The sequence below is a fragment of the Epinephelus lanceolatus genome, chromosome 15 (genome assembly GCF_041903045.1).
Source record: "Epinephelus lanceolatus isolate andai-2023 chromosome 15, ASM4190304v1, whole genome shotgun sequence".
Classification (NCBI taxonomy): domain Eukaryota; kingdom Metazoa; phylum Chordata; class Actinopteri; order Perciformes; family Serranidae; genus Epinephelus; species Epinephelus lanceolatus.
In genome coordinates, this window is record NC_135748.1 from 15,206,882 (window position 1) to 15,221,897 (window position 15,016).

Genomic DNA, 15,016 nt, shown 5'->3' on the forward strand with positions numbered 1-15,016 from the left:
TTTTTTGAGTCACAGCTCCCACGAAAGTTGTCATAAATGCTGAAATTAGCTCTACAGACCAAAACCGTGTTTTTGTACCACACTGTAAATATATTAATTTCTGTTGTGAAGTTGGGCATTTTCATATAGGAGTCAATGGGGACTGACTGTCTGACTAATCAGTCACAGCACTGCTTTTTTTTTTTTTTTTTTTTTTTAAATTCAATGCCACTAGTAAAAAACAAACAAAGAAAGAAAAAAAACGCTTGCTGAATCTCAGTAAGTAGTGTGGTCACATGAGACCTTAAAGAAGCGGGTGGATCAAGGGGTGTACCACTAGCTGGTCCAGGAGCTTCGCCTCAATGATTGCCATTTCCAGGCATATTTTAGGATGACCCGGGGGCAGCTTGACAACCTGCTGTCTATTGTCGGTCCTTATAGCTCAGGGGCCTGTATCAGGAAGCAGGATTAATGTCTTAGCAAGGTAACTTCAGGGTTAACCCTGGGTTTTCGGTCTCACGAAGCCGGTTCAGTTCTTATCGGGGTAGATCACCATGGTAACTTACTCTGAACGGCTATCCTGCTCCGGAGCAGGGTAAGTTCAGGGTTGAATCTGATCCTATAAAAAGCACCACCCACTGGCCAATCAGCTGTTCGGAAAAAAATGACTCCGATGACAGAAATGCAGCCCAGTCATGACGGGAAGTTTAATTAATTTGATTGATTTTGATTTGAAAGTTTATTTTGAACATTAAAAAAGAAAAGAAAGCAACAACAGACAATGAAAAGACTGTTCAAAAAGTAGTGGAAAGAAGTCGAAATGTCATCCCACCCCTTCATAAGAAAGAAACTGATCATTTGCGGACACTTAATAGCACCATTAATTAGTGCCAACATTTTGTGTTGTTGGAGGAAATGATCCCTGTTAAAGATAATGGGCCTAACTGACAGCTTTGCTGCTGGAAATGTGGAAAGTAGCCTATCATGTCTGGACTTCATGGTGTTTGAGGGATTTTCCTTCTTGTTTTTTAAAGAGAGAGACTAGGTATATTTTTGTGCAGCTGTTAATTTCTAACACAGCTCAATATCAGGATGATTTTATTCAGACTATCAATTTGGTGTTGATATGATTTAATTGTGACATCAGCTTTAAGCTTTATTGTAGCATATATAACATTATGACAAAGAAGACCAATTTATCAGGCGCAATGATGTTAGACGATAATTGTAATACACGCAATTCATCTGCGCAGCATTGATTTCATGGGATTCAAGGGTGTGATCAGTGTCAGATGTACAGGTACAGGTACTGTAGCTACTTGAACCAGTGATGAGTAATTTAACCTACACATAATTTTATTTGCTACCTTGTTTTGCCTTGACTTTTCCCTCTCTCCTCTTTTTCTTCTTTCCTGACCCGTTTTTTTTTCTTCTCTATTATGTGATTTCTTTGATAAGCTTTGAGTGGCTTCTAACCTCTCCGGCACTTTTCTTTTTTTAATCTTGTAAATGTTATACTGTCTGTTTTTAACATTATGTGCAAATAAACTAATCTAAACTAAAACTAAACATTATTCATCCCGTTATGCGTTGCCACGCATGTTTCCTCCTCCTGCACCACGGTGTTGGCCTTTTCTCTAATGTTGCTTTTCTCCTCCTCATATTTTAGTAAAATTAATCTCTGATCCTCACGAGAAATACTTTTTTTTTCCTCACATACAGCGCTCTGTGAGGACGCTCAGTGACGCTCAGTGACGCTGCGCTTCCCTCATGATTGTGATTGGTCCGCTGCGTGCGCGTTCACGGCTCTTGGTAAAGCAACACTGGGTTGTGTTACCGAGTTGATATCCAGCGTCGTGATACCGATTATCCTGATTGCCATTGTTAGGGTTAGTCAACCCAGGATATGTCTGGGTAACCCAGGAAAGGTTGATCTCGCTTCGTGATACAGGCCCAAGGATATCCAGCAACCACTACCACCAGTTTATCCTCCATTGTTTACCAACTGTAAACCACCACAGAAGGCCCACCTCTCAAGTCATCTGATTGGACAATGGGAGAAAAGATGATGAAAAAGGAAATGACTTGGGACACTTTTCCTGCTGAGTTGAAGTTTTTTCAACTCGAGGAGTTCAGAGCACACTGGCGGAAATGCCAGGCACCTAGAGCGCAGAAATGCAAGGTGTGTCGCAACACAAAAACCGCAAGCAAAAAGCTTAATTCTCATTAAAAACAATTACAAAAAGGCTGCTAAAATGCTTTCTATGTGATCAGGGCCAAAAATGGCCATTGGATGAACTGCAGTTTTTGGCAGTTTGGCATTGGCTTCAATTTTCTAGCCTTGGAGGTTTCCGAGAACAGATGCAGGGATAAAGACTAACCAGTCAGTTTGGTAGATATTCATCCAGTTAGCTTCCCCACCTCCGATATAGAGCAGCATACAGACGCTTTCCTGAGCATTTCAGTGGGAACCATCCCAGACCAAACAGTGGATGAGACAGACAACTAAGACTAGTTAAAGACCTAATATATGAAATTCATACGCTTCCCTTCTTCTAAACTTGTTGTTTTGAATGTTTCTATGGCCCCAAAATGATATATAGCAAAACCTTATCATTCAAGTATGGATAAATTCATATTTCCTGTTTGAACACAAGACATGAACAAGATAGTGCTTAAAAGACATCAAGAAGTTGAGGCAGTTTTATTTGGCACTTACTGTAGATGGTGTAGTGCGTTTTTAACAGGAGACATTTCGACATGTTATAGCAGGCCATAATTGCTGCATTCCATTATATTGTGTATTTTGCACAGTCATCATTAGTGCCATTGGTTCCGCCTGTTATTAGTTCCCAGCTATGACAAGTTGAAATGTCTGCTGTGAAAAAGGTCTGTTATTGGTGGAAGTTTCCAGTAACAACCACAATTACATACAAAGGTTTTACAGGAAATAAAAACGTGGTTTAGTGATGTGAAAGTTAATGTTTTAGTGTGACTTTAAAGATGCAGAGGGAGAAGAATATTAATAAGAGTTAGTACCTTGAAAAAAATGTTTTTTTGTTGTTGTTGGCCTTAGTGTTCATGTTTGCTCCTAAATTTTACCCCATTATTATTTGCAAGTGTACTTGCCTGCCAGTGGTCATATACAATATCAGAGTTTAATTTGGAAAATGGAGTGAATTTATGAATAGTAGGGGAAGAGGATGCTCTCCAGTGATGCAGCACCGCTTTGTGATTTAGGCTGACAAGATAGGTGGGAGGTTTTGAATGCCAAGCAAAGTGCCTCTTTGATCTTGGTCATTTTATACAGTATAGGACGACTATCCATCATGCATTCACCTGGCAATCTTTGTTCTTCTCCAAAGGGGCCTGGGCTCTGCATACCAACCGTCTCATGTCATGGGTGCAACAGAGAATATGGGAAAGTGCGGCAGCATTGTAGCTCACATCCAGGCTTTCTACACTCTTAGTGCACTCAGCAGATTGAGTCAGCCATGATAGAGGTGATGGAGCATGAGTTCCTACTCCCCTGGTAGAGGTTTGCAGCTATGGCCACAACTGTTTAATGATGATCTCCTCACTTCTAACAAACAACGGTAGCAAACACAGAGAGCCAGATCACTAGGTAAGCCAGGGTTACTTCAGATAATCAGGGTTATTTTCAAGAAAATCAGTTTCATAAAGGAGGTTTACATCCTGATTGTACTCATCACTCCAGTCTAAGGGCTCATAAATGCTCAACATTAGATACAGAGACAGACGGAGCCTTCTGTCCATACTTTGTTTTCATTTGATCCGTATTTGTGCAGGTTTTCTGAAAGCTTACAGATACAGATGAGTTCTCGAACTCCAGAACCACTGGAGGTCATGGAGGTAGTGCAGCATATTTCAAGCAAGGTATGACTGTAGGAGATGACGAAGACATTTAAATAATGGTGTAACAGAACAAATTGGTAAAATATAATAATATATAGGAAGCTAATATACATTGCAAATAATTCTCTATCCATGTCTGGATGTATATAATGGCTGCACAGACCACCTCCATCTACGACGCTGCCTCAGTTCAAAGGCACAATATTAGGACCTCCTTCACCATTGCGTCATTTGTTGTTGTGTGAAACTTCTGACTCTGCCCTCTAGTGCCATCTATTGGCTGCATCTATGCCATTATAGAGGATGAATGGAAGTATGAGGGCAGTGACATTTACGTTTGAAAAGAATGGATCTATTTTTGTACATAACGAAAGTATAAATGAGCCTTAACCTGGTCAAAAGAGGTATTTCATAAAGCAAGGTCACCAGTTAGACCAGGCTTACTTCAGTAAGATTTTGAGGAAATTCTTTTTCACAAAGGAGGTTTAAAGCAGCTACAAGGAGTTTTCTAAGTGATGACACCTCTATATGTGTAAGGATTAGGGTTGCAATGGTATGAGAATTTCATGGTACGATAACTCTCAGAAAATATCACGGTTTCACAGTATCACGGTATTATAGAATTTATATTATCAACAGTCAGAATGACCCTTAAAGGAGTGAAAACAGAAGGGTTATTGTTGGTTTAACAAACCTTTTATTGCCATAACTGAAACTTGAAACCATTTTTTTTCAGTATCGTAGATAAGCAAATGTACGGTATGATAGCCGTCAACTTTTATATCATGGTATGCAACCCAAATGAGACTACCAGCGAGAAGATTGGCTCTTTCTATGTAGTAATACTTTATTCCTGTCCCTAGGTACAATTCCCTGCTTAATCAGATGAAACTGCGCTCAGACTGGACATTTTTAAAGGCACAGTTTTGCAGTGAGTTGTATGTCAGGAGGAGAACGCAAGAATAACAAAAACTAACTAATGGAGGCAGTGGTAGACCAGCAGCTCCTGTGTTCAGTGAGGTAAATTACTGTTTTTGTCAATAGAGTCTATCTTTTAAGAGAGCATTGATAAGTTTCACTTGTAGTTCAGTTTCCTGTCAGAAAAGAGCTGTCTGTTTGGAAAGTAGTGAGCACACGACTGGCTACATGAGACTTTGATTATACTGAGTTATGTGTGTTTGTAAACATGTGTTGATATAGTTTTGCTGTTTGCGGACCCCTGTGACTTTAATTCTTGAAGAATTTTTGTTGTTGGATTCTTCGTTCACCGCAGACGTGAGAAAAACAAAGTTTTCTTCACTAATTCAAAGTCACACTGGGCGAGTATTTGATTCGAGGGGTGAAATATTCCTTTTACCTATTTAGATCCCTTGCTGGAAACATTCCTCAGAGATTTTGGTCCATATAGACATGATAGCATCACGCAGTTGCTGCAGATTTGTCAGCTGCACATCCATGATGCGAAGCTTCCATTCCACCACATCCCAAAGGTGCTCTGTTGGATTGAGACCTGGTGACTGTGGAGGCCATTGGAGTACAGTGAACTCATTGTCATGTTCAAGTAACCAGTTTGAGATGATCTGAGCTTTGTGAGGTGGCGTGTTATCCTGCTGGAAGTAGCCATCAGAAGATGGGTACACTGTGGTCATAAAGGGATGGACACGGTCAGCAACAATACTCAGGTAGGCTGTGGCATTTAAACCATGCTCAGTTGGTACTGAGGGGCCCAACGTTTGACAAGAAAATATCCCCCACACCATTACACCACCACCAGCAGCCTGAACCGTTGATACAAGGCAGGATGGATCCATGCTTTCATGTTGTTTACGCCAAATTCTGACCCTACCATCTGAATGTTGCAGCAGAAATCGAGACTCATCAGACCAGGCAACGATTTTCCAATCTTCTATTGTCCAGTTTTGGTGAGCCTGTGTGAACTGTAGCCTCAGTTTCCTGTTGTTAGCCAAGGTGTGGTCTTCTACTGCTGTAGCCCATCTGCTTCAAGGTTCAATGTGTTGTTTGTTCAGAGATGGTCTTCTGCAGACCTTGGTTCTAATGAGTGGTTATTTGAGTTACTGTTGCCTTTCTATCACCTTGAACCAGTCTGGCCATTCTCCTCTGACCTCTGGCATCAACAAGACATTTTCACCCAGAGAACTGCTGCTCACTGGATATTTTCTCTTTTTCAGACCATCCTCTGTAAACCCTAGAGATGGTTGTGTGTGCAAACCCCAGTAGAGCAGTAGTTTCTGAAATACCCAACAACTACCATGCCACATTCAAAATCACTTAAATCCCCTTTCTTCCTCATCCTGATGCTCAGTTTGAACTTGAGCAGGTCGTCTTGACCATGTCTTCATGCCTAACTGCATTGAGTTGCTGCCACGTGTTTGGCTGATTAGCTACTTGCATTAACAAGCAGTTGAACAGGTGTACCTAATAAAAAGGCGGGTGAATGTACATGTAATATGTACCTTTGAAAGCACTGAAATTAAAATAGAACTAAGAAATAAAAACAATTTTGACCCATGGCTGCAGCATTTTCACCGTGTGTTCTGTCTTTATAAATGCCACTCGAATAAAACCAAAGGAGCCGACACCCAGAGCTAAAAAGAGAACATATAAGAAGGGCAGTCAGCCAACCTGAAGGTAATCAAACAGTATTTCCACCATATGGAGGCTGTTTAATGTCTAGAAAATGTTAATTATTTCTTTGCTATGAAATAAATAACCTGGCTGGGGTCCCATTTGATATTTCAAAGTTGTGTAATGTCATGTTGTGTCTTACTCATCTCGTACATTAATTTTCCCCTCTCACAGAGAGAATTCACATTACTAAAATAGGGCTTGGCATGATTATAGGTATAGTCTTCAACAAACTGAGCAAGCAGAGGAGGGCTGAGTTCACCTCTACTCGTGTCAAAGCGTAAGCATACTGCCGGTCTCGCTGCCCACGGTTCTATTCTGCTTCATTAATTGCAGTGATTTTGGTAGTTTTTATTATTTTATCCTCCAAAATACATGTTTACTACACACTGCTCTGTGGCCCTTAACATAAGTTTTGTCTGTTTTTTTTCCCACTGTGAATTGACGTGACCTGTGCTTTAGTTCTGTGTTTCCTCCTTTATGAAATGTCCCTCTGGTCAGCATCCATCTATAAACCCTTGACTCACTTTAGTCAAGCCTGTTTTGGATAAATAGTGAAGTACATCTTGGTGCAAATCACCATGGGGCTCGTCTGTTGTCAGATTTACTGGGTAGTAGCTACATTCTTTTTGACCTTGGATTTGCCCCAAGGGTCTCTAAGATGAGGGAGAGCTGTCCAATGTATTGATTAAAGCCTCCAAGATAGACGTCTTCCTGTCACGCTATTGACCACCTCTTGGCCCATAAGAGTGTAGATGATGGAGAGAAGAAATGTTGGCCCATTAACCGAGCTCCTGGTTGAACCGAGGTTAGACGGGTTCAGCCGAGGGAAGAGAAAACCATGTCGCTTTTCAAATGATTGGTGATGACTGGTTACCCGCGGCCACCAGTATCAGTGGTTAACCATTCATGAACTCTTATATAAAATTTCAGTGTTCCACTAAAGCTATAATTGTGTGAATGAACACCAGACTTTTTGCACATTGAATAATGCATTTATGAGTGTGCATGAATAATGAACAGCATGCATAATTCAATGCACAGCCACAATAGTTCAAACTTTTTAACAGTACAACATTTTAAAGCAGGCTGTGTTTTATCACATTCTGTCTCGCTGTCACAGAGCCGACCTGGACCTCTTGACATGATGCTGATGTTATGCAGAGAGTCCAATCAAAGAGGAACGCTATCACTCCAACTACTGTGGTGCATCTGGATGAGTTACATCAACCATCATTCTGAGAGGTTAATCAAAAACTTGGGCTGATTCATGCAGGTATGGAGGGAATGTTTGAGAATGTGGAGTGAAACTATAATATTGAATAAAACTGAAAAAATATTAAGCCTCTAAAGTCCCAAATAGTGATTTTTCTTTTATCTTGTTACTATCTTGTGGTAACATTTTATGATCTTGTGTGCACGAGTTACAAGCTAATGGAAACAAGATACTGGGTGCGGTTACATGATGGCTTCTCATTCCGAATTAAAGTTTTTCCAGGTAGTTTACATGGGAAATATTCATTCCGAAACAGACGAAGAATTAGCAGAACAAGGTTGTTGTCGTACTGCTGCTTCAAGAATATAAGCAAAACAAGTCCAAAAAAGGCACCAAGAATGGCGTTGTCAAGCTTCTTGTTATCCGGAGCGAGGACTCCAGTGTTTTCTTCCGGTAAACGTAAACACGTAACATCCACCCTGCCCCCTATCCAATCAGAAATCTTCCCTGCCCCAAACCTTGCGCAGACCCGAATATAGGCGATTAAACTGATCTCCCATGTAAACCCTCATTCGGAATGAATATTTCCCATGTAAACTACCTAGAAAGACTTTAATTCCAGATGATTTCATTCAGATTTATTTCATTCTGAATGAGAAGCCAGCATGTAACTGCACCCACTGTCTTGTTCACACAAGTTATTGTCTTGTGCAAACAATTAACCCTATTATTATCTTGTGCGCAAAGGTTACAATCTTGAGTGCACAATTTATCTTGTTTGTACAAGTTTTCTTGTGTGACCAAATTCCTATCTTGTGGAAACAAGTTAATATCCTGTGTGCACTCGTTGTCTTGTTGGCACAACGTTATTATCTCACAAAAGTCAAAAAAATATCTATAAGAAAATATCACCTTCTGGCAATTCAGAGGCTCCTGAGAAAAAGAGAAGAAAGCTAAGGGTACGAAATGAAACTGAACACTCTGAATGGACAAACCAACAGAATTTTAGTGACTCACGTATTTAATGAGGAGATGTTTGTCTTTGTGAGTAAATGTTTGGCAGAGTACCCCCTATCCTTCACTAAAGGACATTTCTGTTATGTAAATCAAATCTTTTTGAAATGTTTTCTCTTTCAGTTTTGTGGAGCTGTTCGTGATAATTTGTTGTGTGATCATATTTGTTGTTGGTGGTGTAAAATGTCTTGAGGGACAATGAAGCCTGGGCACCATTTGGTGCAGGACACTTCAATCAATCAAAATTTTGATACACTAAATATACGGATACACTTGGCTAGATTTACCTGCCAGGAGATTCCGGGGCAAAACAAGCTGCTGGGTTCCTACTATATCCCATTTCTCACCCTCTCTGTGCAATGAGTACAGTTCTTCAGCTCATGTGGTCTTATGTTACTAAAATAGCATTCTATGTCTTTTCGAGTTCTACGTTCTCTTTACTCATGATACACTCTTTTTTTGGTAGTGTTTTCCATTACAAGATGCATTAGATCCATTAAACACTGGCTCAGGATTCAGCGCTGTGCCCGTATTCACAAAGAATCCTAAAACTAAAAGTAGCTCTTAGTGACGTTATTCTAAGAAAAATCTTAGAATTCCTCGAATTCTAAGATTTTTCTTAGAATTTTCCCTTGGTAAGATAAAAGTTATTCACAAAGCATCTTAGGCCTTAAGAGAGCTCATAAGGTGAAAAACTGTTAAGAGGAGGGAGGAGGACTTTTAAGAAGCCTGAGAGTGTCTTAAACAGAGAAGATGGCGGAAAGACAGAGAGGAAGGAGAGATATTCTCCGTATATTGAACGACAGCAATTTAATAAGGCGCTACCGGCTTGATCGTGCAGGGATAATGTTTGTGGTTGACCTCATCAGGGATGAGCTTACTTTTCCCACCCAGCGTAGTAACACAATAACGCCCGCTTTGGATTGCAGCACATACCAGCGCTTCTCACACTCATCGCTTGTGCGTAAAAGGAGAGGGAACGACGCATTGATTCAGCTTTCTCCTTCTTTTTTTCTCCATTTCATTCGTTGTTTTGGTCATTCTGCCAAATCAAACCGCTTTTTACAAGGAGGCCAGCAATCACAGTAATTGCTGACAGCTGAGTCTGCGTCCACCATTAATATCAAATAGATTAAGTAGTAAAATTACCAGCATGGCGAGTAAACATAACAATAAGCAAATCAATATAATAATCGGCATGTGAATGAGGTACGTTCAAACATTTTGAAGTTGTGTAACAATTAATTTAATTTTGCTGAGTTTCATCACCATGACATAAAATTATTTTCACAATTACACATTTCTTAATAGCCTACAGTCTATGTTCTATGATCGGTTCATTTCACTGTCCATTCATTACTAGGAGCGCTTTTTTTTTCTTTTCTTTTTGTAACAACCAATCACAGCTTTTAGACGACTGCGTCATACCTAGCAACGGGGTCAACCACACCTCCTCACTAAGATAAAAGTTTCTGTCCCCTCCTTGCTCAGAGTTGCTCTCAGAAACTTCCTGAATCACTCTTAAGCTAAGATTCCTTGCTAGGAATTTTTATGCTAAGTTAGGAGCTCTCTGAGAGGACTCTGAGAATCTTTGTGAATACAGGCCCAGATCTCTAAGGATTCTGCTGGTCCTGGAGTAGGCCTATCTCCCAGAGTGGCTGCATGAAGTTCTAGCCGTATTTCTTTCAGTTTCACCTTCAGTAGTCTTTCCTCCATTTCCTTTAAGTGGTCCTCTTCAGAAAACCTGATTGTACCTTGCATTTTACTGCCCTTGTGCTCTGTATGGCCTCCGTTAATTTGCCTTTGCTTTTAAATGTCATCTTCTTTTGTTGGCAGCAGATGATACAATTAATAAAATGGATGTAGAGGAAGAAACACAGTCAGAGTCCAAAAAATACAAAAAATTGCATGCACACTAGAGAAAGCACAGCGAAGATATATGTGCCTAAAGACAGAAAAAGGAAAAATCAGATCAGTGTGCAAACCCCTTTATGTGTGTTCCAGTCGATATTCTTGATTTATACTGATTATTTTATTATAGTTTCTCTTCATATTATTATATCTGGATTACTCAAAGGCAAAAACAATTATAAACAATGCTTTTGTACTTCAGTTTAGAAGATAACTTTGGCTAGATTCGGTTGTCTTTTCCCAGAAATGATCAGCATTGTATCGCTCAAGGTGAGCTGCAGCATTACAGGCAGCAGAACTGCTTCCATTAAGTGAATAGGTGTTGTGTGTGCTATATGTCACATGTAAATTAAGCAGAGTGGATATGAAAATGGGTATTACACCAAATCAGCATTAATACCCAGATCATGTCATGGGAAAACTTTCATCCTATTCAACGATAAAGCCTCTAGAACCATACATCCTTACATATGCGGCTATAATATTGGATGTCTTCAGCCTCTATCCATGCACCCAAAGGAAGCATGAAAAAATTTTAACTAACCCGCTGGCTGCAAATATTATTATCTTCACAGTTACATTTCTTGTGTAAATGTATGTAATAAGGTGATCCACCAGTCTCCGGAGGCGATCCCAGACCTACAATAGCATGGCACATCTGTCAGAAAACCCCTGGATGTGGCTCTGCCAGAGTTCCCCCGTGAATTTCTATAAGCCCCCGCGAGCTTTGTCCGATTTCAGCTGAGCAAACCACAGGAGATGAAGGGGGCAGAGGGCACCGCTAGATGTGCTTCAACTGCCAATGGGAAATGTCAGTCCCTCTCACAGACGAGGAATAACAAATAGCCTCTTGAGTGTCTTGACAAGCGATGGTGGCTGCAGCAAACTTACTCCACCCGCTGTCCACAGAGAATTATGCATGACATGAGAAAGAACAGCCTCCCGCTACCTGGGAAATTTATCTCATCTAGTGCTCTGAGACATTTTGACAAGAGTATCTTACATATTTGATCACATTTCTCTGGTAATGCAGAGCAGTACCACCGTTAAGTCATAAATAGGAAAGGTTTGACATTATTTACCTACAGCCTGAAAGCTGATTATTTATATCATTATATACATCACACTACATCAGCAGAGAGGTGAACATTTTTTCTTATTTAAGTCAACATTTCAGTTCCTACATATACACACACACACTTTCAGTTTTCACTCAAAACTGTCCAATACTGAACCCAATTTATTTAGTTTTTTTCCTGTATCTGCTAAAATGTTGCCAGAAGTAATTTCCTACAACTGCAAACACTTTCAGAAACTTTCAAAAGTGTTTATTGCTAGCATGCACACACACACACACACACACACACACACGGCCGCAGCGGGTTTGTCCATGTTAAAATGAAATCTTTAGTGATGGCCCTTGACATTTGAAGTTGGACCATCTTGGTGACACAGAAATTACATTGATTTTATACTCCAACCCTCAGTGTGACCACGCACTCCTTTTCAGCGTTTGTCACCGCCACATCTGCCTGGAAGTGCTGAGAAAATAACGGAAAAGTTTCATTTAATGAAAAAAGGATGTTAGCTGATATCCACTACTCCACACCGTTAAATTAAACTTTCTGTTTAATCTAAAATGTGACCACTACTTACAATACTATTTAACTCATGTGTGAGGTGTTAGACTATATTCTTAAATAGGGCTGACATCTCGTTTTGAAACCTCCTTTTATAAATATATAATACATTCCTCCCTCTCATCACTTAGTGCAGCTTATGTCATTTAAACACTGAGCTCGTTATCAGACTGTAATCAGTGGCTCTCGCTGCCTTGGTCTCTTATTAGATGGGGTGTCCCCATTGGCGATAGGCCGAGTTCAGCCCGCTGTCTGTAGGAGGCTGTGGTGCGCTACTTTTTTAAGCTAGCACCAAGGTAATGGTATCTTGTGAAAAAAGACAACCTAAGGCAGTGGTTCCCAAATGGTCCAGCCACAGGGTGCAGACTGCTCTTTAGTCATTAGTTCAAGGTCCACAAAGTTGAATATATTCAGCATCAGACTTGTGTTTGGCCATGTCGTCGAGTTAGTTTGCTGTATCCGTCAAGTAGCTGTCTGTTTGTCACTCATTCTACAGCAGGAAACGGCATTTCAAAATAAAAGCTCTGTGCCGGATATTCACTTCACTTCACGAGTAACTTTTGGACCGTGACCCACCAGTTGGGAACCACAATCCTAGGGCATCCATTGGTACAGCGTAGCCTATCAAAAAGGGGGCTAAATAACACTCCAAATTTAGGCAGTTTTTGGCAAGGGAACAACTGGCATGGGCCATTTTTAAAGGGGTCCCTTGGACTCTCACCTCAAGATGTTTGAATGAAAATGGGTTCTATGGGTACCCATGAGTCTCCCCTAAACTTGAGAAGGCTCATTCTCATTAAATGTTTTTTTCTTGACAATCAATGTACTCCTTCAAATTAAAGCTTTATATTTGTCTTTTTGAGGAAAAGGACCAGCCATTTAAAGAACAATGCATCACCTAACATGTATAGCTATATAACACATTAAAACAGGATTGTTGTGGACCTCAATGTTAACTGTACTGTTATTAGTCTATGCACATAAGGTTATTAGTGATATTAACTGTAAAAGAAGAAGCCGAAGTATATCAGTATGCGATTCCTTAGCTCTCCATATTGACAGTTTTTGACCTGGCTTATATGCTTCAACAGAATAATAGCGTGTGGTTTTGATGTGAGATGGCAAGATTTTTTCTATGAAAAATTTCTTGGGGCGCCACTGGTTGTTAACATACTACCATAAAAAACAAAAATGACAGTAAACAGTAAACTGTCACGTCACGCAAAATCTGTTAAGTTAATTCATGTTTATCATATCATGCCTTAGTTTAGTTTCATGTTTAGTCTTTTATTGTCATGAGCACTTTCATGTTAAGTTAAAGTCACTCATGTCTAGTCTTGTCTTGCACTTCCTGTTTTATTTTGTACTCACCTTTTCCCTCTCGTTTCAGACCCTGACTTCCTCCCTTTGTGTGATTTTCCCGCCACTGTGATTGTCTTCCTGCTTCCTGATTGGTCTCACCTGTTTTTCCCTACCTCATATATAAATAGTCCTTGTCTCCCTTTGTCTTGTGTCAGTTCGTCTTGTCATGTTGATCAGGAGAGTACTGTCTAGCGTCCAAGCCATCCATGCATGTTACCAGGTTTTTGTTTCAAGTCTTTGTTTTGTTTGTGAGCCTTAGTACAATTGTTTGATCCTCCTAGAGAGTGTTTTTTGTTAGTAGTTTTTTCCTCCTTGTGAGAGTTTTTATTTTGTACTTTTTTTCCTCCATTGTGAGTGCTTTTGTTTTGTGTTTTTTTTCCAAGTAAAGATTTTTGTTAAACTTCTCTACAGTCTCCAGAGTGTGCATTTGAGGCCCAGTCATTGGTGTCACGTTCCTAACATAAACAACATAGAATGTTAGCATTGTAATTGTGAGCATGTTAGCATGCTAACATTAGCAGCTCAAAGCACCAACGTTCCTTACAACAACTACGAGCAAAAGTGGTAGTGTTTCCTGGGACGAAGACTGCATGTCCCATGAGCACCATTGCCCCGTGCTGTAAAGATCGGATCTGGCCCCAGTATCAGCCATAACCACAAAATATAACATCAAAAATAACATTCTCTGAAGGAGTATCTCCTCCTGCTTCCTTTTCTAACTAGTTAAAATGTTTTCGTAGCTAGCATGGCTTTAGACTCTTAGTGTTGTTTATGTCTGGTAATATTATGTTTCAATGTGCCACAAGTAATGATTTTCATAATGATATTGTCTGGGTCACTGGGAAAACTGCAGTCTCCATTCCACTCAGATGAGTTAGCTTTTACAATCAAAACAATGTATACAGTTCATTACATTACAGGGTTCGTTATAGACTCCATACTGTTAGGCCATAAGAATTGTTAACAGTAGTACTTATTAAGAACAAACTAATCAATTTTTAATTAAAGAATCTAATGTAGTCATTTTGTGTGATTATATGCTCACCAAAACTTAAATTCTAATTGGATACTTAAATATGAAACAGGCTATTGTAATATCTTGTCTCAATAGTATTCAACGGGATATCATTTAATCAAAAACCATCTCATGTCCATTTTGTTCAGGTTTAAAATGTGCAAAATTTCTCTGGCACTGGAGCAAAGCAGAGTTTAAATAAACATCTTACAATTAATTTGAGCTGTGCGCAACATTATGTGACAGTCACACCCCAGTACCCAAGGCCATTCCCTCCAAATAAGACCAGCTGCCACAATGCAGAAGGTCAAGTTACAAAGTGACCAGAATGAAAAGACTCTCTCCTTGAGCTGCCCG